The following is a 14,412-nucleotide window of genomic DNA, read 5'->3' on the forward strand; positions in this document are numbered from 1 at the left end:
AAGTCCTATCCAACCTTTCAGTCTGGGATTGAAGACAGCTTCATCCCTTACAGTCATTTAATTTGGTTTTGTTTTCTCAAACTGCCCCCCTCAAACCTGTAAAACAGATTATTGTCACCATGCTGTTGCCTTTTGTATGGTAATGAATCAATCTTTTTTACTCATCAAAAGTAACCTTAGGATGGGCTAGGAGAAAGGAGATTAAAACCTCATGGGTCAGATGTAAGCTATTATATATAGAATGGATAAACAACAAGGTCCTACTGTATAGCACAGAGAACTGTATTCAATATCCTATGATAAACCATAGTGGAAGAGAATATTTAAAAAAGAATGTATATATATGTATAACTGAATCACTTTGCTGTACAGCAGAAATTAAAACATTGTAAATCAATTACACTTCAAATAAATAAATAAGTAAATAAATAAATTTTTTTTTTTTTTTAATTTTATTTATTTATTTATTTATGGCTGTGTTGGGTCTTCGTTTCTGTGCGAGGGCTCTCCCCAGCTGCGGCAAGCGGGGGCCACTCTTCATCGCGCTGCGCGGGCCTCTCACCATCGCGGCCTCTCCTGCCGCGGAGCACAGGCTCCAGACGCGCAGGCCCAGCAACTGTGGCCCACGGGCCTAGTCGCTCCGCGGCATGTGGGATCTTCCCAGACCAGGGCTCGAACCCGTGTCCCCCGCATTGGCAGGCAGACTCCCAACCACTGCGCCACCAGGGAAGCCCAATAAATTTTTTAAGATGTCCAAAACAAAAACAAAAACAAAAACAAAAAATCTAACAGGTCAGGAATAAAGGCTCCCAAGGAATTTAGTAACATCCTGGAAACTAAAGGGGTCACACAAGATTCCTCAAGGTATAGATAATGTGATTTATAACCTGAAGGAATATGTTGGCCTTACCATCTGTGGTAAAGATTTGGATCTCCTTAGGGATGCTTCCATCTTTTCCCATTGACCTACCTATGTCTTTAAAATTCGTTTTCTCCACTAAAGGTTTATTTGGCAAGCTGTTTGGAACTTTATCACTTTATTAATATTATTTTTTTAGAAATCTGCATGCTGCTTGAAATATGAAGAGTGAGATCATCAGATTTTCAACAAAAGCATAGTCAGGAGTTCTGCTTCTAGCAATGGTGAACTAGAATGTTTTGAACCAACCCTCTCTTCAAGAATTAGAAAAGCTACCTAGGTGGTAAGGAACTGGGTTAGGGGGGTCTGGACATGGGAACAGAGGGAACCCCCCCAAAAATGAGCCTGAAATTCCCCGCTTCGCTTCTCCAGGCAAATGTCAATTCTAAAGGTGGGAGCTGAGAGGTAGGATCCTGAGCAGAGCTCTCAGCAGATGTATGGTTGGGGGAAGAAAAATTAGAATTCAGAGCTTGCCGAGGAGGATGGGACCTGGGAAACCCCCCAGATGTTCTTTTGGAATCTCAAAGGGGTATACCTGAGGAGTAAAAGTATGCTGGCTACAGACTAGCCTCACAAAGGTCAGAGCCTAATTGATTAGGTGATCTCTATCTGCTACCGCTCTAGCCCAGCTGCTCGCCAGAGGCCAAACAAACCCTCTCTGGAGGAAGACAACATCACCTGTGGTCACAAATCATCTCTGAATGTTTTATATCAAAGTCTGGCTATCAATTCAAAAGTATCAAGCGCATGAAAAGGTGAGACTGAAAGAGAAACAGAGGACGACAGAAACAGGCTTGTAGGGAGTATAGACATTGGAGTTATTCAATAGAATTTTTGAAAATTAGGATTAATATGTTTAAGAAATTAAAAGGCTGGATTGAGAAATTTGGCAAAGAATGGGAAATGAAAATAAAAGTTAAAAAAAGGCAATTCTAGAATTGAAAACACAATAACTGATACTAAGAATTCGATGAATAGGTTTAAATAACGGATTAGATACAGTTGAAAAAGAATCAGATGAGTCAGAAGAAAACATCTAGATTGAATCAGGGAGAGACAAACGGATAGAAAATATACAAAAGAGTGTGAGCGACATCTGGGACAGATGAAAAAGTCGAATACATATGTAATCGTAATCCTAGAAGGAGAGAGACATCAGGACAAAGAGAATGGGGCAGAATAAAGGTATGTAGAGATAATGGCTGAGAATTTTCCGAAATTTTTGGAAAAATATCAAGCCAGATTTAAAAAGCTTCACGAATCCCAAGCAGGATGTATACAAAGGAAACCACACCTAGATGGTGCTGGTAAGATCAGAGACAAAATCTTAAAGCAGGTAAAAGAAAAAAAAAGACATAAAAAATTCATTGGCTATTCCTACTTCCTTTCTTAGGGTGGGGCTAAGAGGAGAGCTTTGTGTGGCAGGCCTGTACAGACCACAGGTGGTCAAGTGAACTTGGCTTTGCTTTACTCTGTGTGTCTGTCCATTGTCAGTTACTTTGGGGAAGTTGAGTCAGCATTCCTCATTTTCAAAATCCTTATTGTGTTTTCTTATGACAATGGATATTCACTTGGTACTTAAATCCTGCTCTGCACCATATATATAACTAACTTTGAGCACTTGTGATGTGGTAGCCCCTATTATTATGCCCAATTTTAGGTAAGCGAACCAAGGCTTAGAGAAGTTAAGTCATTTGGCTAAGGTCAGAGGGCTAGTAAAGCCTGGGTCGTATGGTAGTTCTATTTTTAGTTTTTTCAAGGAACCTCCATACTGTTCTCCATAGTGGCTGTATCAATTTACATTCCCACCAACAGTGCAAGAGGGTTCCCTTTTCTCCACACCCTCTCCAGCATTTATTGTTTGTAGATTTTTTGATGATGCCCCTTCTGACCGGTATGAGATGATATCTCATTGTAGTTTTGATTTGCATTTCTCTAATGATTAATGATGTTGAGCATTCTTTCATGTGTTTGTTGGCAATCTGTATATCTTCTTTGGAGAAATGCCTATTTAGGTCTTCTGCCCATTTTTAGATTGGGTTGTTTGAACTACTACCATACGACCCAGCAATCCCACTACTGGGCATATACCCTGAGAAAACCATAATTCAAAAAGAGGCATGTACCAAAATGTTCATTGCAGCTCTATTTACAATAGCCAGGACATGGAAGCAACCTAAGTGTCCATCAGCAGATGAATGGATAAAGAAGATGTGGCACATATATACAATGGAATATTACTCAGCCGTAAAAAGAAACAAAATTGAGTTATTTGTAGTGAGGTGGATGGACCTAGAGTCTGTCATACAGAGTGAAGTAAGTCAGAAAGAGAAAAACAAATACTGTATGCTAACACATATATATGGAATCTAAAAAAAAAAAAAAAAAATGGCTATGAAGAACCTAGGGGCAGGGCAGGAATAGACACAGATGTAGAGAATGGACTTGAGGACACAGGGAGGGGGAAGGGTAAGCTGGGACGAAGTGAGAGAGTGGCATAGACTTATATACACTACCAAATGTAAAATAGATAGCTAATGGGAAGCAGCCACATAGCACAGGGAGATCAGCTCGGTGCTTTGTGACCACCTAGAGGGGTGGGATAGGGAGGGGGGAGGGAGACACAAGAGGGAGGGGATATGGGGACATATGTATATGTATAACTGATTCACTTTGTTATAAAGCAGAAACTAACACACCATTGTAAAGCAATTGTACTGTAATAAAGATGTTAAAAAAATAAATAAATAAAATCAACAGAAAAAAAAGAAGTAAAGCCTGACTTCATGGCCCTGGCTCCCCTCACTTATGTCATCCAGTAGAAAGAATAAACTCCTGATGGGAGATTATGACTCAACTTTCCATTCTCTTTCATACCACCTAGGCTTGACTTGCTCAAATAATACTAATGACAACCCTCACAACGACAGCTGACTTTCTTGAGCACATACAATACAGCAGGACTCATTTACTTCTCACATCCTTCTTGTGAGGTAGGTGCCAGTATTCTCCCATTTTACATATTAAAACACAGAGAGGCACAGAGAGGTGAAGTAACTTGCAAGGTCACACAGCTGTTCAGTGGTGGAGCTGGAGTCCAAAACCAGGCAGTCTGGCTTTAGAGCCTGTTTGTAACCATCACATTTCCTGCTCTTGCTATACTATTATTCATTAATAAGAGAAGTAGAGGGACAGAGAGTGGACTGTTTCCCCCAGGACAAGGTTGGAAGCATCCTAATCGTGGCTGTTAAAAATAGCACACACCTTGGCTGTGAAAGACCGTTTCTGTAGAGATGTCCAAGTGAAGGCAAATGAGCACATAGGAAATTTCAAGCTATTCCATTTGGCTCGAAGGACTTCTTCAGAACCTATGCAGTCATGTGTATTTTCCCCACAAGGTGAATTCTTAACTCATCTCTTTACCACAATTATTTTTATCACGTATTTTTCATTCTCCTATTTCTGTATCTCCCCAAGTTCATTTTACTTTTACCTATCCCTTAGGTTAAAAGGTAAATGAACTGGCTCTCTATCAGAAATAGTCCTTTGCTGGGTCCCAAATAAGTTGAAGCTGGACAAAAATGCTAAGGCCCTCAGAACTCATTTAGCAATGTTTAGAAGGAGAAAATCACCATGAAAAGAACAGGCCTACTGCTTGGGGAAGATGGTAAACGTTAACAGATGCCAGGAGGAGGCAAAGCCTTTCAATAGCTGCCGTTCTTCTTCAAGGAAAATGGAGCATCTTCACATAGAAAAGAGTAGGGCAAATGTAAAGCGAGTCATAATTTTACAACTCACTCTCTACAAAGGAATTAAGTTATAAAATATGATGGTCTGATTTTCTCTAAGGCCATATATATCTAATCCAATAGTGTAATTAACATTGAGTTGTAAATGTCATTAGTCTCAGAAGAGTGAATCCACAACTCTTTGGGGAAGTATTTCAAAGAAGTTGCCATTATCAAATGCTCCCTTGCTGTCAATGGAGTGAAACATGTAGAATTTCTAAAACAATAAGGCTTCACTCCGTCTTAGGGCTCATTTGGTTGCAAGGAACAGAACCTCGCTCTGGCTACCACACGTAAATGAGGATTTATTTTACAGCAGCTCCTCATGGGATTCAAGACAGGAAGGAGAGTCGAGCCCCATGGGGAATTAGACTTGGAAACTGAAAAGGCTTCAGGACTATGCAGCTGTTCGCGGGTTGCAAGTTCTCTCGCCGACAGTTTCTGTTTCCCCTGCCTTGTCCAGTCTCTCCCTGCAGACTGGCTCTCTGTGTGAGCCCCTCGCATGCATGGCCCTTAATAACTGTCATAGCCTCTCATTCCACAAGACCCTGAAGCTCTAATGACCACCGGCACCTGACCCCCAGCCTGTGTCTCTTAGTTCAAATTCTCAAGAGAAAAATAATCAGACTTGTCTGGTTCATGGGTCAGGTGTCCACCTTTTATCTAATCAAGGAGGGTTGGGTTTATTTGATATAAACATAGGAAAGAAGGGCCCAGGGCTGGTGCTCTAGTTGGCCGAGGGAGAGAGGTGTTCTTCAAGAAGAGAGCTGGGAAGAAATCTCAAAATGTGTCTCTAATCACTACGGTCTGGACCCAGGGCTCCAGTGTCCTGGAACCCTCACAGTATCTTAAATAACTACCAAGGACAAGTTCAAATATTGGGGCAGGCTTTGGGAAAAAAGTCATTAAAATGGAAAAAGTAATATATATGTAAATTATTCTCCACCAAATAAGGTTTAAACTCATGAATTACTCTCCACCAATGAAATGAAATTCTAAAATTGAAATAAAAACTTTTAGTGACACATTCGAACATTAACTGAAGATTTTTAGGACAAACACCAATGGAGTTGTGTATCTAAGATCAACATAATGTGATACATAAGGCAGACAATATCCAACTCAGGTATATGCAATAAATATTTATCAATACATGATTTTGAAGCAAAATGCCTCTTTATTGTGCTATAGCTTGATTGAGACAATGTGAACATTTTCAGGAGAGTCAGCAGAGAGTAGAATTTTTCATTTTTTCTCTGATACCTTCACCTAACCTGGTTGAAGTTTGTTTCTAAATCAGAGAAGGGCCAGGATCAAGAATTTCCTAGAGAGACAGCTTCTGTTGCCTCCGTCACCCCCAATAGGATCAAAGTCAGAGCCAAATCCTAGCCCTGCCCAGATTTGGGGGCCAGAGAGAGGGGACTTCACAGGATATAATCAACTGGCTTGACTCAACTTCCCAGGGCCATCATTTCAGATCAGAATTTATCTCTGGCAGTGGAATAGTTTAATAGCAAAATATTCTCATTTTTTGAATATTACATTATTTTTATTTTCAATTTTTAACTAAAATGTAGGATATGCAATCTTTTAAATATTCAGTGTTTATATCCACTGTTTTAAAAAATGGTTGTACATCCTATTCAAGCAAAAAAAAATCATTTGATTATGCAGTTATATATATTCTTTAGAAAATTTTGAAACTTGGATTTTTTAATTTTAGTTTTTCAGTTATAATTAAAATAAAATTTTTATTTTTGTCTATTGCTTTGATTTTGTATTCTGTTTGACGCATGTGTGATTGATCTTTTTTTCTTTTGAAATCCAGTTTCCATGTCACTTTGTCACTGTATTGTTATTTTGTTTGAACCCTTTTACATTAAACTTTTGTGTATAATTGAGTGGTCGTCATTTTCAGCCAAAAGTTAAAAAAAAAAAAGTTTTGTATGGTTCTAACACTTGAGGATATCTTATTTTAAACCCAGCTATAGTTTTTAATGAAAGACAAACAACATTTTTCCAGAGGGGAAAGAAAATGTATCTGCAATTAATTGGGCATTGGCACTTGGCATACACTACTTATTCCTTGGCCTTTTTTTTTTTTTTAAATTTATTTATTTAGTTTATTTTTTGCTGCGTTGGGTCTTCGTCGCTGCGTGTGGGCTTTCTCTAGTTGCAGCGAGCGGGGGCTACTCTTCGTTGCAGTGCTCGGGCTTCTCATTGCTGTGGCTTCTCTTGTTGCGGAGCACAGGCTCTAGGCGCGCGGGCTTCAGTAGTTGTGGCATGCAAGCTCAGTAGTTGTGGCCCGTGGGCTCTAGAGCACAGGCTCAATAGTTGTGGCGCACGGGCTTAGTTGCTCCGTGGCATATGGCATCTTCCCAGACCAGGGCTCAAACCCGTGTCCCCTGCACTGGCAGGTGGATTCCTAACCACTGTGCTGCCAGGGAAGCCCTCCTTGGCCTTTATTTGCAGAGAGGGAAAGGAAGTTGGACAAATAAGCAGAAGTTTTCAGTTACTTTTCCAGGAAAAACAACAGCGCTGGTAGGGCAGCACTATTCCTGGTTTTCAGATAAAGAACCTGAGACTTAGAGAGATTAAGTAACTCACCCAGGGTCACACGGCTAGTAAGTGACAGAGTCTGGTTGCTAATTCAGGTGTGTCTGATCCCGAAACCCATGCCCTCTCGCACCGTGTGGTCTGATGTTTCCACAAACTTAGATTCACAGCAGGTATTCCTAGGGCAGACAACATGTATGTTTGAATGAGTTACAGCCCACTTCCATTTAAAGCTCCATTTTAAGTGTCTGTGTATGCAGGAGCATGCTAGGGCGGTAGGAAAGTGATTTTCTCACTCCATCATTACAAAATTACACTCACTGTAACGTTACGACAACCTACTTTCTCCTGTAAAAGAGGAGAAAATAGCTGATAATATATTGGCTATAGAGCCTTGTTCAGTAAACTCTCATTAGGTTTGAATTATTATATCTAGAAGTAGACCCACAGACATTGTACTGTAATTACATGAAAAGAGTAACATCAAGGCTTTCTTTTCTCTCTTTTTCCCCAGTCTCAGTCGGTTCTCAGAACACACCCCATCACCTGATTTCCAGGACGCGGACTGCACAGTGGTCACGGCATTGTCTACCAGGGCTCACGGTCACAGTGGCAGAGGGCTCCCTAAACCTCCCTCATCTCTAGTTTAACCCACTGTCCCTAATCTCCCCCACCCCGGTCCCCTGGCCCTACTTCACCAGACACACTTTTGTAATCCTCTCAGGCTCCACGGCAATAAAGAAAATACTGTGGGTTCATCCAGGTGCATCTGGGACCCGGGGGGCACCTCTCACACTCCAATTTGCTTCCTCCCACCTGGCGGGGCCCGGGTCGCCCCACGAACTAAGTGGCCTAGGCCTCTGCCTCTGGTCTGTGCAGCCAAGGCTATTCTATTTCTGAGTGTTCTAAGATTGATGATTATTACAGTTATGGTAAAAGGAACATTGTTTTTTCTTGGGGGATTCTGGAGATTTTCTTACTGGGAAAAGGTCTCAAAGCCATTTATACTCAGCTGACTGGGTAAAGACTGAGATTAAGAAGAATGGATATGTCACAGCATCTTCTGTAAGTTAAGGTAAAGAGTCATGGATGGAACTAGTAAAAATCAGGACATTCCTTTGGCTTCCCGAACAAAATGTAACATCTAAGTGAGCACTGAGGTGGTGTATCAGACCCAGGAGGCTGGTGCCAGGAAATGCCTTATCCAAGCACTGTCTGCACAGGCGTTTTGAGCCGGAGACTTAGTTTCTTCCTCCTGATCTCCCCTCAGAGCCTCCTTTAGGTTTTCTGTTACCTTCTTCCTCTTAAGTAAAGTTCCCCCAGAGAGAGAGCCGTGCACATCTGTTTTTGTGAGATGATAAAAAGGAGCTCTAACCATGACAAAGATGCCATGTAGAAGTTGCAATGGAAACAGTTTAAATAATTTTTTTCCTTCACTGATGAGAAAAAGAAATATTTTAAGTTCATCAATCTAAAATTTCTTATTTGTGATTTTAAGTAGTGAGGGTATTTAAAATAATATAAATAAATAACTAATAGATTTATGGTTATTTCATCTATATCCCTAAAAGTTTTTTTTTTTTTTTTCTGGCCTTGGCCGTGCCACACGGCTTGCGGGATCTTAGTTCCCCGACCAGGGAAGGAACCCGGGCCCTCTCTGCATTGAAAGCACAGAGTCATAACCACTGGACCGCCAGGGAATTCCCTATATCCCTAAAAGTTTATATGTACAAGTGGGACAAAAAAATTGGGAGAAGGACTATCTCATGGAAGAATGGGGATCCCATCATTTGTCATTAAACGATCGGTTTTTTAATCTCTCCATTTGTTCAAATGTTTGTTTCTATCTCTCAGTAAAACTTAGGTAGGGAATAATATGATGACAAATAAGAAAGATTATTATGCCAGCTATATGTAAATGACCTGGAGAAGCGGAGATCTGGAAAGGAGGATACCGTAGTTATAAAAGAGCACAGGGAACTGAAAAAGAAGTGAGGTTTTCAAGAACTTTAACCAAGAAAACCTCAACAGGTCTTGATGACGGATCAGGCGTAGAGGATGGCATTATGAATAATGAAGTCAATGTGATGCCGAATTCGAGGACTGTTCCTTGGGAAGGTTCACAGGACAGGCAGTATTAAGACTGGCCTGGCTCTGATTGTCTTGATCCTGATTCTTCACCCTGTATCCATCTAATTAAATATTGCTGATGAGGATGGGGATGTTAGCTCTTGGTGATGCAGTAGTTTGTCGTTTCTCTAGGCGGTAGTATCAGAGAACCTGATACTGTTCTGTTCAATTCGTACACCCTCATTTAAGGGAGAAAGTAGCCTGAGATGTGAGAGCTCTGAGGAGAAATGGGAAGGAAATAATGGATTCCCTGGCAAGCCTAGTCCCCAGAAATCCTGCACGAGTACAATCCTAACCCTTCTCCTAGGCTGATAGTTGTTAAATTGATGTTAGTGTCAATTGGGTTGTACAAAGATAAAGGTCCTTTCTTGGAGAAATTCCAGTGAGAACTTGAGCTCATATTGCCTGATGCTTCAGCCCTTCTTCCTCCTCCTGGTCAATGCATCTACCTGGTATAAATATCTCCTGACTCATATTAGCCCCAGCTAGTGGAAGCAACTCTTCATTCTCACTCTGTTACTCAGAAAAAAACTGTGGGTAGGAAGTAAATCCCAGTAGACACACTAAACATCTCCCCTCCAAACACATGCTAGGGAGATTCATACCTACATTGTTTGGGAGATACACAAACACTCACAAATATTGATAGTTTGGAAAGAAGGAGAATTTGATGTTAAAATTCAAAATTAGCTAGCTGCTCAAATACTCCAAGTGATTGCATATATGAATGTTGGTGCAAAGATGCCTGGGTATAAATTGTGAGCTACTGAGTTGGGGTACTATTTAAAACATTATGGCTCTCAGTTTTCTCCAAATTAATATACCAGTTATTCAGAAATGCAATTTTTAAAAAATTAAATGAGTTGTTTTGTAATTTTGAAGTATTGCCCATACATGGTAAATCAAATTAAAGCAGCAGAAAACAATATACAATCAAAAGTAAGACACTGTTCTCCCTTCCTGTACCCTCAATCTCACTCCCCAGAAGTAACTGTATCAGTCATGAATACTTTGGCTGCAAGTAACAGGAACCCGTATTAATACCGGCTTTTGTTAACTTATATGAAATTCAGAGGTAGGTGGTATCAGGGTTGATTCTGTACTTTGTGACGTAATCAAGAAGTCACCCTCTATTCACAGTGTACCAGCAGTGTCACACCTCATTGCCACAAGGAGCCTAACACAGCTCTAGGCATGTTCAAATCAAAGTTTCCTAAGCAGGAGGGAATGGGCTAGAAGCAAAAAGAGCTTTCTCCTCATGCACATCCTTGTTTCCTGAGGAGGGAAATCCTCCTAGAAGCCCTAAGCAGACTTCCCCTAATCTCTCATGCCCCAGACAAGAACTGACTCCTATCCCTAGACCCACCATGGGCAGAAGAGAATGAGACCCGTGACTGATTTAGGTTCATAGTAACTCCTCCCCTGGGCCGGCACATGGCTGCCTCAACAAAACCAGTGTTCTGTTGGCAAGAAAGAAGGGTGATGGCTATTGGGCAGGCAACCACCAGTGATGGCCAGAATGAAAATGATCAACTGTGTCTTAATATCTGCCCAGAAATTTTCTGTATGTATTTAAGTAAATATATTGTGAGTACTATATACTGTATATGTATGGATATGCCATATATATGGTCAGATATGTATATATGCACATACACACAAATATCCACACATGATACTTGCCTAAGTATCTTACATTTTTTAGATAAATGAAGTACTCTATGCATATTGCTTAGCATATAACTAGCATATAGTAAGTGCTTTATCAATGCTAATTACTATTATTCTTACTTATAGTTTTGTTATTATTATAGTCTTTAAGACAATATACACCCTTTTTAAAAAGAATGAGGCTCATTTTCTAGCAAATGCTAAATTTTACTTTGCCAGTACTTTAAAAAATTATGCCAGCACTTTTATTTTGGGCTATTGAATACTCTTGAAGATATGAGCTGCATAGCTCCTTTTAAGAGAGATAAGAATTACTGTGGTCAGCAGTAAATTCCATTGAAACATAGTAAAATAATTTTGTGAATAATAGCTAGGTGACTAAATGTTTACTTTCTGATGACTATCGAAACACAAATATTTTCTAATCATGTTAATATGCAGGCAGAAGTAAGAAGGTTAGGTATTAAACATTTTTTGGTGTATTTGCACAAAATACTATGTTAGCAAGTGAATTTTACATTATTGACAGATTTTTTTGGAAGAAAAAAATAACTTCACTACTATTTGCCTAATTTATGCAGCATAGAGAACATGAGAGTTGTCTGAGAAATTCTCATTGGAAGAGAAGGCCATTATAGATACTTTAAGCAAAAGCAAAACACTTTTCTTCAAGGATTTGACATAACTGGATGAAAGTCTGTGGGAGTGAAAGGGAGCAGAGGAGGGAAGTCTCCTTAGTTATCCCTGAAATAGGATCCTGACCAAGAGTCTCAGGTAGGGGGGTGCTCTTCAGCTGACCTCTTATAGTCCTTAAGGCCAAGTTGTAAAATGGCTTGTCTTGAAGGTAAAAGCAATATCTTTTAATCCAAAATATATAAACAGCTCATACAGCTCAATATCAGAAAAAACACAATGCAATCAAAAAATGGGCAGAAGACCTAAATATACATTTTTCCAAAGAAGACATACAGATGGCTAACAGGCACATGAAAAGATGCTCAACATCACTAATTATTCACTAATTATTAGAGAGATGCAAATCAAAACTACAATGAGGTATCACCTCACACCGGTCAGAATGCCTATCACCAAAAAAAAAAAAAACCAAAACAAAAAACCCCACAAATAACAAATCTTGGAGAGGATGTGGAGAAAAGGGAACCCTTGTACACTGTTGGTGGGAATGTAAATTGGTGCAGCCACTGTGGAAAATAGCATGGAGACTCCTCAAAAAACTAAAAATAGAACTACCATATGACCCAGCAATTCCACTCCTGGGTATGTATCTGGAAAAAATGAAAACACGAATTCAAAAAGATACATGCACCCCAATGTTCACAGCAGCACTATTTACAATATCCAAGATATGGAAGCAACCCTTGTGCCCATCAACAGATGAATGGATAAAGAAGGTGTGGAATATTACTCAGCCATTAAAAAGAATGAAATTCTGCCATTTGCAGCCACATCAATGGACCCTGAGAATATTATGCTTAGTGAAATAAGTCAGACAGAGGAAGACAAATACTGTATGACACTACTTATATGTAGAATCTAAAAAATAGTACAAATGAATGTATATGTGAAACAGAAACAGACATACAGACATAGAAAATAAACTAGTGGTTACCACTGGGGAGAGAGGGGTAAATTAGTGGTATGGAATTAAAAGATACAAACTGCTATGTATAAAATAGATAAGCAGCAAGGCTATATTGTATAGGACAAGGAATTATAGGCATTATTTTGTAATAACTTTTAATGGAGTATAATCTGTAAAAATACTAAATCACTATGCTGTACACCTAAAATTAGCATAATATTATAAATCAACTATACTTCAATTAAAAAAAAAATCTTTACTCTAGCCGTATTGGCATTTTAACACACACACAAAGAAAAAGTGTATCTTTTAGTCTCCCTTTCTCTTTGTTTCTCATCATTTGTCCTAAAATGTGTTGCTAAGTATGAAAATATTATGATTATATATGTTATTTAATCTCTCAGACTTCATGTTTTTCCATTTCCAAAGTAACTGTGTTGAATTAAATGCTGGCTAAGATCTCCTCCAGGTCTAAAATTCCAAGTTAAAGATCAGTGTTTTCCAGAAGTGATTGGTCAGCAGAATCACCTGGCGGCCCTTACAAAAATACAGGTTCCTGGATTCAACCTTCAGACATTCTGATTCATTCATTCATCAAATGATTACTGAGGGCCTTGCATGACATTCTGGATACACAGTGATGAATGAAACAGATATAGTCCCATTCTGCCCCAGCCTCCACAGAAGGACTGAGATTGAAATCAGTAATCTGTGTTTTAAAAATGCTCTCCAGGCAATTCTGACAAGTAGACAGTTTAGAGAAGCAATGTTTCAGACCAAATGCAAACAAGAGACATTTCTGAGGGACTGTTTTAATTTTACTTGGGATGAACTCAAATCTACACTCTAGAAACACTTCTATTTTTCACTGAAAAAACCTTAAATAGCTTCTCTAAAACATGTGTGTGTGGGTGCCTGTGTATCTTACACTGAGACATAAATGTTAACAAGAAAACACACTTAACAGATGTAGTTATAGTATGCTAGTACTGGGTGAGGTTTTAGTAGATTAACATTGCTAGTTGGTACATTACTACAGACACCTGCACAAGATAAAAGAAATTAGTATTTGATTTGGAATATTGAGAGTTAAAGTTCAGATTGCTTATGCACATAAGTGAGTTATTCATTTTGAATTCTATTACTGAATTTGATTTGATCTTTGAGGCATTTTAATGCCCTACCTACTTTAATGTTCAACATTTTGAAACTTATGCTAAAGTGTTTGACTTTATGACCAATGAATGCTGAGATTTATTAATAGACATTTTATGCTTGCTATGGTTATACAACTCTATTTTCCTTCAAATAATACCAGATTGAGAAGTTACCAAATTGAAATAAATGAAAGAATCCCTGTTTCTATGCTACCAAATTATAAACACAATGACGATTTGACCTAACTTCAGCAAGTGTAATTCTAGGAGGCCACCACGATAAATGGTGAACAAAGGAGCTATGAATAGCCAACCCTTAACTGTTTGATCTGTAAATTAGTCAGACGCTTGATCACAAGATTTTTCCCCCCATGCACACCTACATTCCAATATGGCCAGTAAAAAAGAAAAAGATACCATTCAAAGCACTCCATGGCTATTCATTGTAGTTTCTTCGTTATCAATCAGGGTTGCAGCAGGTGGTTCAAATGAAGAGGTTTTACTGCAGGTTCCACAAGCATGTGAAGGCCTGGGGAAGGGAATAATGAAGGGCTGTGAAAAGCTAAAAGACCAGCAAAAGTGGGAAGC

The 14,412-nt window shown here is 39.3% G+C and overlaps 1 non-coding gene across 1 annotated transcript; it reads right to left on the bottom strand.

The window, feature by feature from the left end:
- Positions 1 to 7,774: 7,774 nt before the first annotated feature.
- On the bottom strand, positions 7,775 to 7,857 carry LOC133092809 (small Cajal body-specific RNA 18). The gene has a single exon (XR_009701164.1). It is a non-coding gene; the product is annotated as a small Cajal body-specific RNA 18 (non-coding RNA).
- Between the last annotated feature and the right edge of the window lie 6,555 nt (positions 7,858 to 14,412).

This window comes from Eubalaena glacialis, chromosome 5 (genome assembly GCF_028564815.1).
Source record: "Eubalaena glacialis isolate mEubGla1 chromosome 5, mEubGla1.1.hap2.+ XY, whole genome shotgun sequence".
NCBI classification, from domain to species: Eukaryota; Metazoa; Chordata; class Mammalia; order Artiodactyla; family Balaenidae; genus Eubalaena; species Eubalaena glacialis.